The following is an 18037-nucleotide window of genomic DNA, read 5'->3' as shown; positions in this document are numbered from 1 at the left end:
GTTCAGTAGGGAGCGATTTTTAGAATAAAGAAACAAAAAGTGTTACTTAATATGTTGTGATTTATTATTAAACTTTATTTTTTTAAACTTTAGTTTATGACAGCCCTAAAATTGGTCATCAATAAGAAGAAATGAAGGCCGTGTTAAAATAAATAGAGGGGAAAGGTGATTATACATCTTCATGTTAAGGACGTCCACCTTTTTTAAGAAGGGTAAATGGGAGGTTTAAAGATTTGTGGGGTTAGTCTTATGTATTTTTTTAATTGAAAGAGGGTAGAATAAGTGGTTCTAAAGTTTGGGGGAGGGGGGGGGGGTAAAAACCTCCCCCCCCCCCCTTTATATACTTACATATGTGGTATGTAGAGTAATGTTTTATAGAACACACTTTGCGCGCGTTAAAAGGTGTAAAACTTGAAGAATATATGAGGAATGCATTTCAGCAATATTTTAATTTAGAGAAAATTAGATTTTAGAAAAACGTTTGATACCAAATGCTTTTTAATCACAAATTAAAAGTATGTTTACTATTTATATTTTTTTTGTTAGCGCAATAATTATAAAGTAATAGTATGAAGCTTAAAGTAAATAGTCTCTGCGCTCTATATATATTAGATTTGTCAATTTAAAAATATTGTTGCGATCAAGTTATAATTATTAAAAATCAAAAAAGTTAAAAGTTTACTGTCAAAAAAGCTTTCATATCAAGGTGAATAACAATGACAAACTTTCTGGTAATAAATGTAGAGTCGCAATGCTTATAACGTATTGCCTGATTTTTACAGGAATCCTGAGACATAGTTCGGATTTAATATAAATATTATTGAAACCTGTCTAAATTAACAATCAAATCTATTCTTGACAGACAGATAGAAGGATACTCCCTAAAAGTAATGTATTTACAGTACTTTTAGAATGTGAAAAATTTAAATTCAAATCTTTCAAAAATCAAAATAAATGAAAAATATTTTCTTGAAATGTACGAAACTAGAAAATTTATTTTCATTAAATATGAAAGAAATTTCTATTTATAAATGTTAAAAGAAAATGTTTATCTAAAAGAATGATTAGATTTATCTCATATTATCTTTCTTTGACATACATCTAAGCATTTTATAAGAAATATTTATAATCTTGGTAGCCGTAGTTTAAGCCGTGTTACAGCAGCTACCATTTGTTCACTATATCCGCGGCCTTGTTTCTTAAGAAATGGGGTATTCCTAAACAAAGAACTGGATAGGAATATCATTCTCATTTAAACAAAAACTCATTTTTATGCTAAAATGTGGTTTAATTTTGATTTTTAATTTGATTTATTTCTTTCTTTTAGTAATTAATAAAAATTCTAAAATCTTTTAAAGAAAATTTAAAATTTTCAAAAAAATATTCAAAAATCTTCTAAAAATATTTTTTTCAGATTTTCATATAAATATGACTGTATAAACATGGGAACTTCAGTCGTGCGAGGCTTGTGGTGCAGAACTGAGATTCTGTTCATCGGTTGCCATGCTCAGGGGAAAAAATGACTACCTTGGGGATAAAAATGATACCAGGGAAAAAAATGACTACCTCGGGGAAATAAATGACTACCTCGGGGAGAAAAAGGAATATTTACATCCACTATTTAAGGGGTCGTTTATGTGAGAATGTGTTATCCGGCAGCCAAAGCCATAGCCTTTTTTATTTTACTCGATAAGCCTATTATTATTTTTAGATTATCTATTGATATGTGTCTGCCGAGCCCTTGTCTTATTAGGTAAACTAAGAATGTTATTTTCATTTTCAAAATTAAAGTTTGATGCTTATCTAACTACAATAATATCTTCATTTGTTTTAATTCTATTTTTCAGTCTTTGGTACATTCAATCCCCTTCAAATAGCCTTAAACCTTCTTCATAAACTTTTCAGTTCTTGCCATTTACGAGACCCAACTGTGTACAAAAATTTGCGTACAACTAAATTAGTATAAAAGATTATTTTAGTTTGGATACTCCTACTAATATCATCTCTTCTCATTCTTTGTTTGTTTTATAGATTTTTTCAATAGATTTTGAGTGTATCAATTACTGAAATCCAAGAAATAAATTCTAGCGTGGGATGAAAGTTCTATTGGTTTGTGAGGCTAATAATGTCAGGGCTAAAGAGATAGTTATATTTTCAATACGCAACATATAGTCCCTTTCGTGACATCGCCTCTTAAGGGGCGTTTCATCGTATTTTCACAGTAGCTCTTGATAGGTTAGATTAGGTGATTGCCCCGAATGGTTAGGAATTTGCCCCGCAGGGTTGGAGCCCCCCCCCCCCCTCCGAAGGGGCTAGAGATAGAAGAAAATCTTTTGTGAAAATACGACGAAACGCTGCCTCTTAAGATTCGATGTCACGAAAGGGACTTTACCAAAGCTTTCTAGAAATATTTTACAAAAGAATAAATCAGATTTTAAACAAAAAAAATATTTTTAATTTTGATTTTTTATATATACCCTTTTACTATAATACTAATATAAAAGTAAAGGTTTTCATATATTTATAAATAGAATAACGTCCGAGAAATATTCATTAGAATATAGTAATCGTTTAAAATCATGAGGATTCCTGTAACAATGCAGAGAACACTATAACAATTAAAATGGATGTAGAATATAATTTATGAGAAGGGGGTTGGGGGAGATAGTCATTTTACCCCGCTACAGATTTCACTTTCTTATAGAAGATGAAAATCTAGTGTAAGATCCAAGTAATTATAAATCCATTACGATTACCAGAAACGCATGGACACTAAATAATGATATTCTGTTATCATAACTTTTATAATGGTTGTTCCTAGGACAATCAGACACAATAATCTAACTCTTTTATTTTCATGAATTTAACCAATGTTGTATCCTTGTATAAATGTGAAGTCAACTCTTGGCCTTGACTATCTGAATAAGTATCAATAAAATTATTCAAAATTGCCTCTCACGGATTACATTTGATTTGGAAATGGTTGTGAGTTTGGTTACATTTCTTTCTAGGCTGAGGTTAATATTAAACCTAAAGAACAGCGATCTTAAGGGATAAGACAATGAATGATAAATTGATGAACATCTCAAATGATGATAAATGTAATTACCCCTTCAGTAATTAAAGTTATTGGTTTAAAAGTTTTGACACCACAAGTTTGAAATCAAGTTTTGGAACCAACCAATAGGATAACGTGTCTCACAAAAGTGTCTCAGTCTACTCCATCACAACTTAGGTCCCCCCCCTAAGAAACTATGGTTAATCAATTAATCAATAACGTGTAATATACTTTTTTAATTTACAGTCCAGAGGTGGATTCTTTTAAAATTTGCCCCACTAAGCGATTAGTGGGGCAAATTTTTTTAAGAATCCACCTCAGTACAATTGTGGTATTCGGCAACCCTGAGCCATGTTCTGTGGCAACCCTGACCTTGGTTCGGAGAAGGGCCGAGGGCCCTCCCCCGAGTACCGGGGAAGGGGTCAGCCTGACCCCTCCCTATACTTTAAAATTAATGATAGATTTTGACAGCCTTATTATGGTTAAGCTGCATTGTTTGGTTCCCCCACCCTTTCCAGGGATGGGGGATCATTATTGCCCAATCTGATTATTGTATATGTATTTATATTGATTTTGCTTTAGTATTATTTATTCCAATCTGTGTATTTATTATCTGTTGTATTATAAGTTAGTAACCTTTGGACCCTGAATAAAGTAACATCTGAATAGACTTTGTTTGTTATTTAGTGATAGCTAGAGAAGCCCAGCTTCTCTATAATTATACGTGTCCACGTCTGTTCGCACTGCCGTAATCATTTGAACTTGGGTATCTGCCATTTAACCGAGGCGGATACCACAAATTGGTGACAGCTGTGTGAGATTACGGCAAAACACAAGTGTAGAGCAGACGCGCAGCTGAGGTTAAGGTACTCCCAGCAGTGAAACTGGCAAAACTGACACAAGCAACCTGAATTACCCACCCTGGATAGCAAGGTCTAACTCTGTATCCGGCAGTTGTGGAAGCGAAACCTAGCGAAAGACCACGGAGAGTGGCGGAACCAGAGCTGCGGAGAGCAGCGAAATCGGACGAAAGACCGCGGAGAGCGGCGAAACTCGACGGAGAACCGCGGAGAGCGACGAAATCTAACGGAGGATTGGGCGCTCAAAGGCTGAAACAGGCCTGCGGACGGGCTGAAACAGGCCAAATAATTGCAGACGGCTGAAAACAGGCCACTATTTACTGCAAAAGATAGCGGGATCCGAACCCACGGCGCTGCAGGACGGGACATTCCCTGCCGCCACCACCCGGATTCGGACCCACGGCGCTGCAGGACGGGACATTCCCTGCCGCCGACTGGCTGAAACAAGCAAAATAGCTGCGAGCTGTGAGCGAAAATACGAGTGTAGTGTACCAAACAGAAGAAAAAACTACGTTAACTCCAAGTATCCTGAGAGGCTACAGCGCAGCCACCCATTGAGAAAAAACAGATATTATATCAGATTTTATGGATTACCACCCTGGTGTGAAAGCTAAACAATAGATTTATGGGCAGGGTTTGGTAAATAATTGCCGTGGATTGTGATAAGCCAAAAATAGAACCTAGGTGCAAGCTAACAATGCATTGGTAAACAATCGGACCCCCAAACCTGCAGCACGGCAAATACACCCCTTATCCCAACGGAAGGGGAGGGGCCACCCATAAATTGAAGCAAATACAATCGAGGTGACATCTGATGAGCCAAGGATTAAGGGAGAAGCCCAACTACCTTACAACCCAGTCACCTCAAGCCTGCGGCACCCCCCTCCCCACCTGGGGAAGGGCAGCTTTACCCCGTCCCCTCACGCGTTCCCCCTTCTCCCCACACTCGGATAAGTCCGTCTACCGTGCGGAGACAGAGACTGGGAGAACTGAGCGCATTTCACGGGTTGCGCAGCGGAGCTCAGAACGCAACGAAAATTTGACGGACAAAGGAGATAAAGCGGACCAATGAGAGAGCAGATTGAGGGATAGATGCGCGTTTCACCTGTGTGCGCACTCTGACGGCGCGTAGGCGCGTTGCGAGAAAGGGGATTTCACGCACACACACACACACACAGGAGGGGAGCTACTCTATAGCATACAACAGATATATTTTTAGAAAAAAACTTGTAAAGCTCCTCCCCCCCTATCTACAGTGTGATAAGGAAAACTAAATCAGTTCCTGACAGCAGTTCAGACCCTCAACAACTCTCTACACCTACCAGCCTACCCTAAAGCTGAGAAGCTAGTGAAAAGTACCCTAGTGTACACCTACTTTATATATTTGTAGTTCAAACTACCAACCAAGTGATAAACGGTAGCGGTTGCTAGGATAGTAACCATAAGTGTAAGCAGCCTATAGTGTTGACTTAGAATTAGTGCCCCGTCGCTGAACCTTTGACCCGATGGAGCAACAACAAGCGCAAGGAGGCGACCAGCTCCAAGGATGGCTCCAGGACGATCCCAAGCCGGCTCCAGCCGAGTACCGCAAGCTGATGTTGAGTAACCTGCCGGAGTACCGAGGACCGCCCAAGCAGTCCTGGAACTCCCACATCCGGAGGCTGGAAATGTCATGGGCGGCTTACCGCGTACCTGCCCATGACACGCTGAACCGCCGCAACGCCCTCTTACTATCCCTGGCGGGGCAAGCGGCGGAGATGGCCTCCCACCTGTTTGGGGAGGCAGGCCAAGCCTTGACCTACGAACAAGTCAAGGCCGAGTATGAAATGTTGTTTCGTCCAGCCTATGAGTCCCAGACCCTGAAGCAAGCCTTCAGGGACTACAGGCAACACTCGACGGAGCCCATCTAGGCCTATATCTCCACAAAGTGCGCCCTGTACAGGGAGGCCTACAGCCACGAAGATCTGGAGTTGCTCATTGATGAGCTTAACCGCGGCATCCGCAACGCCAATGGAAACGTGAGATGATGGGACATGAGATCGCCTCGGTACCTGAGTACACGAGGCAAGCCATGTTCACCGTGACCATGATCACCAAGCAGCTGAAGGAGGGTGTGTGCCTGGTGGACGCCACCGACGGACTCACGGGATCGGCCAGCGTCCAGTTGCCCCAGTATGATGATTCGGAGCCAATGGAGATTGGCGCCTTGGCTCCGGGTCTCCACCAGATGGGGAAGGTTGCACCAGACGACGCCTCCAAGATTCCAGGCCGCTGCTGCCGCTGCCATGGGAAAGGCCACCGAGTCAGAGACTGTCCTACGCCTATGGAGGTCAGCCTAGAAGAGCGACGCACCCAGCCCCGCCATGACCGGTCTGCCAGATGTGAACGTTGCCATTACTCAGGCCATACAGCAGCCGAGTGCAAGGCTGACTGGGACCAGGTAGCCGGGAGGAGACGCGTAGCCGGCAAGGGCGCTCACTCAGGGAAGCCCAGCCAGGTAGCCAACATGGAAGGGAGCGCGCCGCCAGCAACACTCCAGCAAGCAGCCGCCCCCAGCGCTGTGGGCCACTCAGAAGGAATGCCGCAGTTTGGGACCATCCCAGCCAGGATCAACGTGCTGGGAGGAGCGGCTGAACCCAACCGGGTTGGCCTGGGCTTCAGCCTCAACCACATGGGACCGGAGTTCGTGCAGCCAACCAACATTGCGGAGCCAGAAGTCCTGCGGCCTCTGCCATTCGGCCTCAACATGATGGTGCCCGCCAGACTGAGTCCCCCGAAGGAGGAGGTAACCCCTGTCACCCCCAGCGAGAGCAGAGGGGCGCTACCCAGCGCCACCGGAACGGTGTACGGGGAGGCCCTGGCGGCCGCCGAACGGGAGAGGCGAGAGGCGCTAGCCAGCGAGTCTGAGTCGATGTATGGGACGCCAACCGGCGTCGCCACCTGGGAAGGACGAGAGGTGCGGCCCCGCACCCCCAAGCTGATGTCTGGGGCGGCAACCGCCGCCGCCACCTGTGAAGACTGGGGGGTGCTATCCAGCGCCCCCACGCCGGTGCCTGGGGCGACAACCGTCGCCGCCACCGAGAGACCTGGGCCCTGGAACGAGCCCGCAGCCCCAGAGGGAGGGGTGACATCCGTCACCCCCAGTCAGCCAGAGCCCCCAGCCAGCCGGGAGAGTCCAGCTGTCCCTCACCCTCAACTGTGTCCAGCTGTCTACCACCCTCAACTGAGCCAGGATAAGTTAAAATTGACAAATACATTGTACCCAAAATATTGTAACCCTCCAGCCTTGCCTGTGCCCCCCTCACCAGAGGCTGGGGAGATTAAGATTTGGGGGTATCAGGACTTGCCTGTGCCACATGCACCTGAGTTCCTAGGGCAGGGGAGGGATGTAATACAGGGCGAGCCTGTGCCACACGCACTACAGCCCCATGCCACTGGGCATGCCATGGATGAGGGAAGGGCCACCTTGAGGCTAGGGGAGCCGACGCCCAGACAGGCGCCAGTCGCCTGTCAGTCCGTCATTGGGGAGGGTATCGGGAAGCCCCGGGCGTCTAAAGATAACACTCAATGGAAATTTATATCTAGCCAGGAGCAGACCAGCAGTATCCCGTCCCAGGAAGCCGTTGTGGCCAGAGCCGAGAATCCCCAGATGCGCGCGCAAGGATGGTGGCTGTCTGGCAGGTTCTCCCATTGGTGGATGGTTCTGTGGGGCCTATTGCTAGCAGCTGTGTGGCCTACGACCAGCTATGTCTTAGTGGGGTGGGACTGTGCCAACCCCACCCATGTCACCGCCTTCAACAAAGAGCAGATGTGTAGCAAGGAGCCGCTACATCAGGAGGTGCCTCTGAGCCATGAGGTACATATCCTGCAGCAAGTTAAGATCCGGGAGACCACGGGATATAGCTGTCAACTCACAGTGTCCCAGTGGACATTTAGGTGTGGAGTCTGGGGCCACCTGAAGGTGACGTCGGTCCCCACCCTCATGCGGCCAACCAAGATTGACCCAGAGACTTGCCGGGACCTGGCCCGGAGCCGAGTCTACACCCTGCCAGGCAAGACCAAGCCATTGACGTTCCAGATGAACCACCCCCTGTTCTTCACCCTTGATATGGTGGGAGCATTGGTCAACAGGTCCGAGGGGGTGGGTTGTGAAGGGGAAGGACGTCCATTTTGAAGGCCAGCTGTACCGCAATGAGTTAGTGCTCCAGGAGCAACGGCTGCTGGTCAAGGAGGAGACCTACGTAGTTGAGAACGGACGGGTGGAGTCCCAGTCCGACCACCTGACCCAAGCGTGTCCCCAGTCCGAGCTGTCCTGTGTCACCGGAGAGGCCACGTACGTGTGGGACCACCTGGGGAGAGATTGCCCCTTGAGGCTGATCTGCAGCCTCCAGCCCAGCCTGGTGATGGAGGCATTCCTGGTTGACCATCAGGCACAATTCTTTATCAACATGACTACCCCCACCTCGATAGTGAACTGCGACTTTGAAGCCCATGCCACCAACCACCCAGCATTGTTCGTGGCAGCCGACCCGGCCACGGCAGCGTTGCCCAGAGTATCGGCTAGGGACGTGGATGTCCCCCTCCAGGCCCAGATACACGCGGGCTACATCGGATTTACCCTGGAAACTCGGATGCGAAGCGCAGCAGCAGAAGAGGTAGCGGCCAATTGCTGGAAGCTCCAGCAGCTAGACCCGGCCCATCCGGTGCGTGTCCAGGGGAGCACGTTCTCTATTTTGAGGGGAGATGTATTGCTCCAACTTACCTGCCAGCGTAATAAATACGTGGTAAGGGAGAGCAATGAATGTTGGGACAAGGTGCCGGTGGAGCCCACAGGATTTGTAGATGCCGTGACAAAGGTGTATAGCGGTCACGCCACCAAGATTCCCTGCTCCTCCACCTACCCCCTAACTGTACACACCGAGGAAGGGTGGATAGAGCTAACTCCAGCCCCTAAGAAGAGGCCGCCCCCGCTGGATACACCCAAGCAACTGCTGACCGAGCCCTTGGATGACTTTAGCTCGGGAGGGTTGTATTCCCAGGCCGAGCTGAATGATTGGCAGCAGCTACTATCGTTCCCGGCGTATAAGGCCGCCATGCTGACCGGCCTGTCGTATGGCTCATGCGTCCAGCAGGGCAGCTGTTCAGCCACCGGAGACCATGGAATCGTGTCCTATAATATTGACCGACTGGCGGAGGAAGGGGAGGAAACCCTGGATGTCTGGGCTGGGTTCAGACAAGCTATTCACGAGTGGGGAGATGGCGCAGCCATACTGTGTCTGTTGCTGTTGATTCTCAAGCTACTGGGAGACTTAACCATCATCTCCCTGGCAGCTGCACAAGGAGGTGTACGTGCCGCCCTGAACGCGATGTCGCAAGTATTTCTGTATCACCCAACCTTGTATCGTAAGGCCTTGGCCAGGGCCAGGATCAACCATGCCAAGTCCCGGGACTTTTCAGTGGACTGGGATGCCATTCCTATTGGCCGGGAAGCAGCCGAGGAAATGGTGTCCATGAAATCAGCCGATAGTGGGAATGACCGCCTAGGCAAGCCTGGGCCGCACTCTGGAAAGCCCCGCGGCCCCTCGGGAGGCCAGGCTGTCGCCCAGACAGTCAACCTGGTAGCCAGTGCTCCAGCCGCTGCCACCGCCAACCAGAATGCCCCGTTGCTGACCGGCCCAGCAGCGGCCGCGCCCCATGCCTGCCTGACACCCGCTGGCGCCGAGCTACGTGCCCAACAAAAGCCCGCCTCTACCTTCTACCCCACGTTGGGGGCCCATCAACTCTGAAAAGCACCACTAGGATTCCATTGAATTGTTAACCCTTGTAAATAACAGTCCCATAATGAGCGGGCCGAAGGCCTCAACCACTGTCGGAAGTCTGGTGGGGAAACCCCCTCCCAGCCTTCCGAGGGGAGAGTTGTGGTATTCGGCAACCCTGAGCCATGTTCTGTGGCAACCCTGACCTTGGTTCGGAGAAGGGCCGAGGGCCCTCCCCCGAGTACCGGGGAAGGGGTCAGCCTGACCCCTCCCTATGCTTTAAAATTAATGATAGATTTTGACAGCCTTATTATGGTTAAGCTGCATTGTTTGGTTCCCCCACCCTTTCCAGGGATGGGGGATCATTATTGCCCAATCTGATTATTGTATATGTATTTATATTGATTTTGCTTTAGTATTATTTATTCCAATCTGTGTATCTATTATCTGTTGTATTATAAGTTAGTAACCTTTGGACCCTGAATAAAGTAACATCTGAATAGACTTTGTTTGTTATTTAGTGATAGCTAGAGAAGCCCAGCTTCTCTATAATTATACGTGTCCACGTCTGTTCGCACTGCCGTAATCATTTGAACTTGGGTATCTGCCATTTAACCGAGGCGGATACCACACAATGTCCCTCCCTCCGATTTTCAGGCATAAAAGACATGTTTATTATATCTCTATTTAAACTTCCTTCCAATCCAAAATTTGCCCCACTAAGCGATTAGTGGGGCAAATTTTTTTTAAGAATCCACCTCAGTACAATGTCCCTCCCTCCGATTTTCAGGTATAAAAGACATGTTTATTATATCTTTATTTAGACTTCCTTCCAATCAAACTGATGATATTTTGTTTATCTTTAAATGACTTAAGCAACGTAAAGATGGAAAATACTTAAATGGAAAAATATAATGAATATAGAGAAAAAATTCTTTTTTCTTTTGATAATGAATAAGGATGTCCTAATGTTGCTTGGGGATAATTTTATAATCCATTTATTTCTTGTATTGTTTTATACAGAAACAAGGATGAGAGCATCCATAAAAGCGAAGCACTGAAACGGTAGGACAAACGGACATTAACACTTATTTAGTGTCAGAACTGAATAATCGAAATATAAATGTAAAAGAGTCGAAGCAAAATTGTGAGTAAATTTGTTGAAAAACTGCTTGATACAGGATAATGTTTATGGACAAACTTACATTTTTAGGACTTGATTATAGAGTTGCTTCGCTTATTACATTATACTTTGTTGTCCCAGGAACCATCATATAAAAAATCAGATCAATCGGATGATTAGATCACATAAAAATTTGTTCAAAAATGGAATCATCATGCAAAGTTTGAAATCGATAGGACAATTCTAACCTGTTTAAATTAACGAAAAAAGCTACCCGTTTGTTACGGATGTACGGACCGACCCTAATTATAGAAAAGCTTCGCTTTTAAAAAATAATATTATGAAGTGAAAAATCTATTAAATTAAAACTTAGTATAAACACTTTGGGTTGTAATTTTTCTTTGAAGATGAGTTACCCAAACCAACATGTAGCCTTCCTGAAAAGAAGAGATCTGTCCACCTGTTCATCTGTCAAACAGACAGCCATCCCCCTTTTTACTTAAGGGCTTAATCAAAACTGTTTCTTTCATCTTTTAAAGAATGCAACTGTAACCGAAGCTTCAATTTAAAATTGAATTCATAATTAACAGAAAGAAAAAGAAAATCTTCCCCAACTCACAAACTCACGCACACACAAACAGTCAGCTATATCTAAAAATACTAGAACATCTTTTTTGGTTGAAATGCACACACTATTTTACCAAAACTTTACAAAACAAACTTTTTATATATTTTTGTGCACTATTTAGTGTGTATTTGTATACGTTAGTGTGTGTGTGTTTTGTGTGTGTGTATTTTGTGTGTGTGGGTTGCACGCCCTGTTTAAAATATAACTTTTTGAGGTAAAAAGATAGATAGCTTTCAGAATTTTGTTCAGAGTATCTTTCACTAGATATCTTTCTTTTTAAAAGCGAAGCTTTTCTACAGTTATGGTACATACGTCATCATGTCTGTGACGGATAGCTCTGAGCGCGTAGATTTGGGCATTTTGGAATCTTACTTTTGATTTTAAAATTTGCATTGATATTCTCGTATAGATAACCACCACAGAACCAGTAGTTATATTCCCTGAAGAGTAGAATCCGATCAGTTCAGTGGTTACCGAGATCTTAAGCTTCAGACGGACGGACGGACGGACAGATAGACATCAAGCTACTTTGTATTATAGATTGGTATAATTAAGTTACAACTATGTAGATCACCATAAAGCCCGGGCGTCATTTCTAAAAGTTTTCATCTTTTGGGCATAAATTTTTCATTTTGATATGTCATTAATATGTATTAGTTTAATTTCTGTAACAATGGTTTTTAAAACAGTAAGCCGTAATGTCAACAGGGTATGATATCTAAAATTAGGTTCCAGGACAAATGCAGGAGTAACAAATCTCGGAGTGAACAGCATTAATGTCTAAAATATATAGTTAATTAATTATTTCTAAACGTATTAGGTTAGGTTAAGATATAAATGTACAAATAAGCCCCCGCAGTGGTTATGCATTTAAAAAAAAAGCCTAAAAGATGGTTTACAATAGGTTAGGTTAAGTGTCCACTCCGACGTTTGTCACTTCTGCGTTTATACTAAGACGTAAAGTAATAAACATCAACATAAACTTCGAACTTTGTTAAGACTCGTCGTTATTAATAGTTTATTGATTTGTTAAGTTGCCATCCTTGTTACAATATAATACACATTCTACTACATGGAAGGTGCAGCACTTTGTGATCTTGGCCATCGAATATCCTAAATGAAATTTTACAATTTCTTAAAACACAAAACGACAGTTGTAATTATTAAAACAAGGATGACAACATCAATAAAAGAGAAGCTCTTAAACCATACTAGTACATATAACAAACGAACATTAAAACATCTAAAGTGTTCAGATTATGAATTTATGTGAATAGATTAAAGGTTAATTTATTTTTGCTGTGATGCGGTTGTAGGTCCTAATGCCACATTTGTTGGTGGTAACAGGCCTGCAGACCTGATGGGGCTTGGCAACATAGTGAACACAGTAATAGTGTCTGACTGATTATGACATAACAAAAAAAAATTTGCCAATGAGAGGCCGTTATTGACCAATGGTAAAATTTATAATGGCCTCTCATTGGCTAATTTTTTTGTTACGTCATAATCAGTCAGACACTATTACTGTGTTCCAACACAGTCAGTATGCAACAGGTCAACCTCACCATACATGGCATCAACGTCTTTGTAGGGAACAGGCAGAGGGCAACACTCCAGGCTGGGCTCTGGGTTAGGAACAGTCTTGGTCACATGTTTACAATACATTCCTCCCATATCACTTCCTTGCAGTCGTATTCATTACCTGAAATAAGACAAGTCATTAATTACTAGCGGCTTCTCACCTAGCTCTAGGGGCTTTGCCCCTAGAGGTATTTTAAAAATAAAAAAAATTTAGGGTGATTTTTTTTTTGGGGGGGGGGTAGGGGGTGTTAAATGCAACAGGTCGCCTCTTTCTTAAACTGACTTGAAGACCTGAATAATAGAAAAGCTTCGCCATAAATAAACAAGGATGACAACACAAATAAAAAACGAAGCTTCTAAATCAAAACAAACATTAACACTTGCATTGTAGAGTATCAGAGCAGAATTCAGAAGATGAATTTATAAGTCGAAATTTTATGTAATGTTGCAAAATTGGTTAAATATAAGATTCTGTCTCAGGACTTATGTATAAACACTTTTCGGACTTAATTATAGAGATGGTTACTTTTAACATTGTCCTAGAAATCAGTATTTCGAAAATCAGGCGAATAGAATAAATATATCATATGAAAAGATGTTTTCATGTGAATAATCAACTTGTTAAAATGAACGTACAGACTTTCAGATAATGACTATAAAGTGTTTAAGTTATAGAAAAGATATGCTGAAATTCAATAAAAGTTTAATAGTTATTTCTCGTATCGTATTATAAACGGCTTTCCGCGGATATAGAATGTACAATTATAAGATTAAAACTAGTTTTTTTAGCCCCGAGGTGCCGGAGGCACCGGCCAAAAAAACTGGTTTTAATCTTATGATTGTACATTTCTATATTCGTAGAAAACTGGATATAATACGATGCTAGACATAGTTTTTTCGTATGGATGAGAACCGGTTCCTATCCACCGGATTCGAATGAATACGAGAAATCTATAATCCGTATTTGTATTTTGATTAAAATATAGAAAGAAATTAAAATTTAAATGGTACTTCAAAATTTCATAATTTGCTGTTTCTATGATTTTATTATTTGTAAAAATAAATAGCTCTTCAAATTTAATGAAAACAATTATCTATAAAATTAATTGTAGAGTTTAAATTTGGAAGTCTACTTTAATAATCAAAATGACGTTTTGTCCCCTAGTCTGTGTCTCCAAAACAGATGTTTGCTTGGTCATGGATGTTCCAGCTAAATTTGCTGGATCCTGGGGTCTGAGATCACTCAATTCATTATATATTGTTATATCTATTATACATAAAAATTGAAATAAAAAAACGTATGGGGAGACATTACCCCCCCCCCCCCCTAGATATACCACACTTTTCTGGGATCTTGCCAAGTCAAGTATCAACTGTGGGGAATACCAAAGGATGACTCAATGCAAAATTTGAGCCGGATCCTGCCAGAACCGGCCGTGAATTTTATTTTTTTTTTTAAATCGGCTTTTTGCGGTTTTTAGGGGGTATCTGTAAATCAAGCCCCCTCCTGGGTGCGCCCCTATATTTATTATTGCTTTAAGGTCTGATCTGAATTCCTCAACACTAGATATGACCCCTAGAGTTAAAAAAATGTTTAAAATCCGGTCTTTTCCGGTCATTTCCGGCCTAAAAAAATGATCAAGGGGGGGGGGCACATTTTCTTTCAAACTTTCTATGTTTTATTAAGTCGCTATATTCTCCAACCTTTTTGGGAAGTTTTAATCGATAAATAAGTAATTTATTTTTATTAAATTTATAATCTGAAAGAATCTATAATGTTAATTTGTATTAATATACTCATGCAGGGAAGAGAGAGTGGATTATAAATTACACTGAGCTGGATTCTTTAAAAAAATTTGCACCAACTAATCGCTTAGTGGGGCAAAATTGTTTTCGTGAAAAATTTACCAAAATCACATTAAAAATCTACAACAAAAAAATAAACAAAATCATAGAAGGGTTATGAACATAAGATTTTATTAAATATTTTTGTAGATTTTTTATGTGATTTTGGAAGATTTTTCACGAAAACAAATTTGCCCCACTAAGCGATTAGTGGGGCAAAATTGTTTTAAGAATCCACCTCTGGTGTCGGACCCAAAGTTTTATAACAACATTATCTTATTAGTTGGCTTAAATCTTTTGATCTTGTCATTAAATTTTTATTGCTTGGTTCTAAACTAGTAGAGACCAACGAAAAATAAACTATACATAAGGGGTAATTTTGTTTATTTTCCTTCGGGATGTAAAAAAATCCTCGTCCATTGTCCCTTAAAATTCCTGATATATATTTAATAACTTTCTGGTGTTGAATCTCTCTCTGTGTTGAGTCGGAGCTCAGACATATAATTAATTTTTAATTAATCACCATTAATTAAGAGGAAACTATTTATTATCCTTAGATAAAAGTAACAGGATGTCTGTCTGTTTACAGCAGGGGATTTGGCTAGCCAAAAAAAAACAGTGAAGCTTCTTATAGCTGCAGAAAAGGTATATAAATATTTTTGGGGAGGGTACTTCCACCATCCTAGGAGTAATCACCCTTGGAAAAAATACCCCCTCCATTTTTTAAACTTTGTTTTTTTAACTATAATTTAAGGTGAAGGGTCAACTTCCAAACTCCCCCTTCCCAAAACTAGAGCCCTAAGGGCCTCTAGAGGGCGTGACCGCCAATTTTCCAGGATGCTGCACAAAATGGTACAAAAAAAATTAACGTCATATGATAAAATAACCAATGAGAGGCGAGTATATATTTTACCATTGGTCAATTACAATGTATACTGGCCTCTCATTGGACAACTTTATAGTATGACGTCATTTTTTTGTACCATTTTGCGCAGCATCTCATTGGAACACGATCGTAGTCATGTTTTCCGGTTGTGCCCCTAGTATCTAGGTGCTCTATATTTGAGTTTTAGGATGTTAGGCAGAAAATAGCCAAAAACCAGACTTATTTAAAGATAAAATGAAATAAACATCCCATGAAGCTTTCCAAAAATGGAAAATTAATAGGTTAAGTAGTTTACGAGATCTTAACTGACAAACAACCTAATCTTTTTACTTTATACGAGCGGCTACGCCCCTAGAGGCCTCTGAAGCACTTGAGGAGGGGAGAGTCAAATTTGATAACCTAATTTATTATTTAGATTTTAAAAGAAAAGGAAAAAAATAATTTTTTGGGGGCATATTTGGGGGGGGGGGGGTTGCACCCCGCCCGTTTTTAAGTTTAGTTAAAAAAATATAATTTTTTTTTGTTTTTTTTGGGGGGGGGATTTTTTCTAGGGGCGTTTTGGGGGAGGGTGGTGGTACCCTCCCCCAAAATAGTTATAAACCTTCCCTGGGCCTATGAGAAGCTACCCTGTTAAGGAGAGCCCGATCGGTTCAGCGGTTAGCGAGATCCTTCGGTGACACACAGACAGACAAAAAGACATTCTGTTACTTTATCATAAGGATAGTACTTTTAGCACCGCTACTATCTAGGAGCTCTGTATTCAAAGGGGCAGGGAGGGGGTTTAAAAATAGCATGAAACCATACCAAGATTTCCAAATATAAAATAGCCTAAAACCACCGCGTGAACATGAAGAAAATTAAGAGTGTCCTTTGTCAAAACTCTGAAATATTTTAAACAAAATCATTCCGAAAATTAGGATTGATTATTAGGATTTTCAATTTTAATATATATTTTGTTTTATCATGACTTTTGGTTTATTTTATCCTTAATTAGTTTAGCTACTCTATAGCAAGCGAACAAACACTCGTCCGTCTACTTGCTCTTGCTGTGTACATCTAAACAAGCGAAGCACTGAAACGGTAGGACAAACGGACATGAATACTTATATAGTGTCAGAACTGAATAATCAGAATATAAATGTATAAGAGTCGAAGCAAAATTGTAAGTAAATTTGTTGAAAAACTGCTTTATACAGGATAATGTTTATAGACATACTTACATATTTAGGACTTGGTTATAGAGTTGCTTCGCTTATAACATTATACTTTGTCGTCCCAGGTATCAATATACCAAAAATCAGATCAATCGGATGATTAAATCACATAAAAATTTGTTGTTAAAAAAGTAAAAAATCAACATGTTTAAAATAGACGTACGGAAATTTTGGTAATGATTATAGAGTTGCTACGCTTTCTAAATCGTACCTAACTACTAAAGGAATCACCATGCAAAATTTGAAATCGATAGGACAATTCTAACATGCCTAAATTAACGAAAAAAGCTATCCGTTACGGACGGGCGGACGTACGGACGGACCGACTCTAATTATAGAAAAGCTTCGCTTTTAACAAACTAACACATTTAAGGACTTTAAAAGGATATGACAAATACAGTGGACGATAATTTGATATAAACACTAATTCAGACAACAACAAAACAAGGATGACAACATCAATAAGTAGCGAAGCTCAAAAATTATGATAGTATATCAGGAAAGAAATACTATAAAGTAGTGTCATAAAGAATTTAAAAATCCAGGAATCGATCTACCACCCCAATTAATGAAAAGATATTTATAAAACTTGGTGAAAATATGTAGAATATAAAATTAATTAATCCCTGAAAATTTCAGCCCTTTATCTTGAAAACGAAAACGGTAAAATCTAGGAATCGATCTAACACCCCAAATAAAAAACAGACGGACAAAACAATGTATATATTAGATGGGCATATATAGTGGGAATCTTCACTAAAAATTTCAGCTGTCTATCTTGAATAGGAGCCGAGAAAATCACGTTTCCCCCAATTCATTAATTACGGACAGACCGACGGACATTGTGAATTATAGAGTAGCTTCGCTACTAAAAAGTATTCGTTGAAAAATTTTGAAAAAGAGGTTTTTTGTAGATTTGCTTAAAATTCCTAATGTTTTAAAGCCAATGAAAAAGAGATTTTATTCCACAAACTTTTAGGACAAATATAGTTTAAAGTCCATACTTCTCTAAATACAGACACACTTATATAGTTGAATGTAGGACTATTTTAAATCATTAATATGTGGTATTCGGCAACCGTGAGC

Source organism: Acartia tonsa, chromosome 5 (genome assembly GCF_053477335.1).
Source record: "Acartia tonsa isolate MP-2025a chromosome 5, ASM5347733v1, whole genome shotgun sequence".
Classification (NCBI taxonomy): Eukaryota; Metazoa; Arthropoda; class Copepoda; order Calanoida; family Acartiidae; genus Acartia; species Acartia tonsa.
The sequence above is the reverse complement of the archived record's forward strand: the minus strand, read 5'-3'. Positions refer to the sequence as shown.